A 3,801-nucleotide genomic window follows, 5' to 3' on the forward strand; every position below is an offset into this window, starting at 1 on the left:
CCACCGTAAGCTACGGTAGCGCCCAGCGAAATTCACCCCAAAATTCATGTTTTTGACCATTCCGAACCGTTTTCGCACACGGTTTCAATTCTACTAACCCCCAAGTATTCTAATGCACCATTTATCACTATTACTACATTCAAAACTTCTTTCTAACACTTTATAACTTACAACATTAATTACTATAAAGCTTTCTTAAAAGTTTTACCTCTATTTGCGTCTCGGAGCGAACACACCCATCCTTGCGAGCTTTCGGTTTGAGTTCGGGCACTACAATGTGTTCGAATCCCTCAAACCTAGGCTCTGATACCAACTTGTAACACCCTCTAACTTGGTACTTGAAAGTCACAAAACGACACATATTTAAACCACCCAAAAATTTAAAATTTGGGCATGACCCATTCGTAACTTGGACAAATTCCCTGTTTATACTTTATCAAAAGACTCGAACCAAGACACTTTCCATAAAACACCAAAAGAACATGACATTTTCAACCACCATTTCAAACATTGAGTTCTAAGTACCAAATACTTGCAAACAACTAGTGAAAGATCAAAGACTTCAACACATCTAGACATTTCAAAACTTTTAACACTTGAAATTACTACAAAAGAGGCGGAAGCGTATCACGGGTGATCAAGGTGTGTTCATATCCGAGTGACGCAACGGCGATTAAACTTGTGCTTTACCTACAACCATTCAATAAAACATATACATTAGCGTAGTGCACTTAACATTTTCATTCGCTTATAATACATGTTCATGGGTTTACAAAATATCTTACCAATCATTCTTATTAAAATTCAAATCATTCTAGTTGAATAAGCATACTATCTCTCATATGTCCCCAATAACCCGTTTAGTACGGATTAAGGAGAAAACTTCCATTTAATTCCTTTCCATTCGAACCCGAACCGAGCCAATCACTATGGTTCGCTACGGATTCTCACTTTCACATTCTTGTTTGAAACAAACACTTAAATTGTATATCAAATCATCAAAGGAGGCGATTGATTAAACTCATAACTAAATTGTAAGTAACGAACTTACCTCGATCTTGAGCCTTTTGTTGTGAACCGGAACTAGCTCCTTCTTCTTTCACTCCTACACATAATTCATTCTTATTTAGATTATTTCATTCCCTACATAATAATCACATTCACACATCAATCACATTCCATATCATATTTTGCAATGTATCAATATTATATCTTACTTATGCAATTTAACACTTATCTATCCATTCAAAATCACATAGTTTTTCATTGAGGCATTTTATCGAACACAAGGTGTGCATACAACATTTTAAGCCGTATGTACATGTATCCAATGCATGATTTCACTAGCAATATTCACAACTCTTTAATCAACTAAATTCACATAACTTATTCATTCCACAACCTAACAATTCATTAATATCTTAATACATATTCATTCATCCATTAAAACCACTCAACTTACTTAACTTCAAGAACATCATATTACTAGAACAAATGGGTTTTCCTTCAAACCTTCAATACAAACGAATTCAGGCATAAAACATCCTCTAATGATGGTTCTAATTCATACACAAGCTTAATTTCATACTAATTCACGGATTGGTATAAACCCTAGTTCTTCAACAAACATCAAATTGTGAGGTTTTATCTTACCTTATGTTCAAAACACTTGGATTAGAGAGTATTTAAACACTAGCATGCGATTTATGACTCTAATCCTTCACAATCTTGCTGAATTCTTGAGGTTGATTGATGAAATTAGGGTTCCCCCCTTTCTCCTTTCTCTGGTCGCGACCACACAGCCCAGAACATTCTGGGTTTTCTTTTTACTAATTAATCTTAATTCACATATTATTAAAATGTTACACAATCAACCCTCAAGTTTGGCTTAAGACTCCTTATAACCCATTCCATAATTTTTATAAAGTTTTACATTCTTTACCCTCCTTATTGGTTTATTGTTCATTAATACCCATTCACATTTTAGTAAACTTCCTTTAGGTTATTTACCAAATAATCATAACTAATCATAAACTTTTAAATATTAAAGTATCTAACCTTATAAATTATGGGATGTTACAGTCGTATTTTTATATATAGCAAAACTATACTCAATTTAAAGAGAATAAAATGCTTGTTATAAATAAACTATAATATGGTGACTATCCACATTCTAACTCTTATCTCTTCATGTCCTTTGTATTAATGTGAGAACACTATATATAGAGTTCTTTGTATTGCATGTTTACATCTCAATGAAAAAGAATTCGTATTCACTTATTCTCTATAGTCTTGTTCTCTCATGTTTAGTATAGTTGTATATGGATTGCTAATAAACCGTTGTTTTACAACACGTTATCAGCACGAGTTGCTGCAAGATCTTCATATCCATGATTTGAATCTTCATATCCATGATTTGGTTTTCTTTCATCCATTCAGGCAACAATACACAAAGATCATATTTCTACTTAGTAATTGTTTTATTATTTTAGACATCTTGAATAATGTTATCGTATCCATGAAAAGTGAAATTAAGAGTAGAAACAATTGACCTTCAGCATTTCACCTTGGACTTCATGGCTCCATGTTTTGTCTGTGACAACCGGTAATTAACGGCTTCTAATTACGCGATTAACAAACGTTTAGGCGATAAAAAAATAGTGTTTAAGACATGAATTAACTCAATTAAGCTATTGGAATGCCTAGGAATGCTTATCTGACGATGCGCTATGCGTATGAGGATTTTCGGGTGATATATTGAGCATTAAGCGATAACGAACTGAAACCGAACACAATACTGACAACGCCGACAAATACGGATTTTTCACGAATAATTAATACCTATAAATTAGTTTTGCAAAACTTTCATGCTTTCGAACGATACAAAACGCAAACGTGAACGAAAAACACGGAAACAGGAACGCACCGATAATCATCGACGAAACGGAAGCATCAAACACGCGTATTAACTTAAAAACTGAAATATTTTGATATATTTAGCTTCATTTTTAAATTTTATTATCCGTAGTCGAAAACGAATCGCGAAACGGACACGAAATGACGAACGACACAGTTTACGCGTTTTTAACGCAACCGACAAAAATGTGCGTCGAATATTGATTTCTGATGTAATTTTTGGGAAATTCGACTTATCATTATATTTTATAACGTTTTACGATAATCGGGTTCGAGAAACGGGCTTCGGTAATTTGATTGGGCCGCTCAAATCACGCTAACGGGCCCTGGCCCAACCCACGTACTAAAAACCCTATGTATATAAAGACTTATAACCAGATCACATTTTGGGAAAACCCTAATCAACATTCACACACACAACAAGCAAGTCCTCTCTCTCTCATGTCTTGACCGGTGACTGGAGATCAGAGCTCCAGCGCCACGTTTTTCTCCGGCAGATCAAAAAACCCATACACCTCAAACACCCCCCCCCACCCACTCGATTCCTTTCTCCCTCGCTTGAAGGTGACCAGCCAGCCACCAAACAGTGGTGGCGGCGTCTGATGGTGATGACACAGAATGACGGTGAGGTGCCGATGATGAAGATGATGTGAAGATCGACGACGGAAGCGCCGGTGCTAGCGGCGGCGGTGGTTCTTTATTTGTTTCCGACGGATCTTACGGTAAAGCCTTCAAGTCCCTGTTCTTTTTATTCTCTGATGAAGATTTTTTTACGATGATGATAATGATGAATCGTTGTGGAAGATGATGATGATCTACTGCTGTAGATGATGTTGTTTTGGATCGGGTTCAGACCACACTAGCTAACCGGTCAGATTTTATTCG

At 35.8% G+C, this 3,801-nt stretch overlaps 1 long non-coding RNA gene across 1 annotated transcript; it reads right to left on the minus strand.

Annotated features, from left to right (window-relative positions):
- Nucleotides 1-596: 596 nt before the first annotated feature.
- LOC110918166 lies at nucleotides 597-1,804 on the minus strand. The gene is made up of 3 exons (XR_002581114.2): nucleotides 1,654-1,804; nucleotides 1,052-1,105; nucleotides 597-690 (listed from the first exon to the last, which is right to left on the minus strand). It is a non-coding gene; the product is annotated as an uncharacterized LOC110918166 (long non-coding RNA).
- Nucleotides 1,805-3,801: the final 1,997 nt, after the last annotated feature.

Source organism: Helianthus annuus, chromosome 16 (genome assembly GCF_002127325.2).
Source record: "Helianthus annuus cultivar XRQ/B chromosome 16, HanXRQr2.0-SUNRISE, whole genome shotgun sequence".
In the NCBI taxonomy this organism is placed as follows: Eukaryota; Viridiplantae; Streptophyta; class Magnoliopsida; order Asterales; family Asteraceae; genus Helianthus; species Helianthus annuus.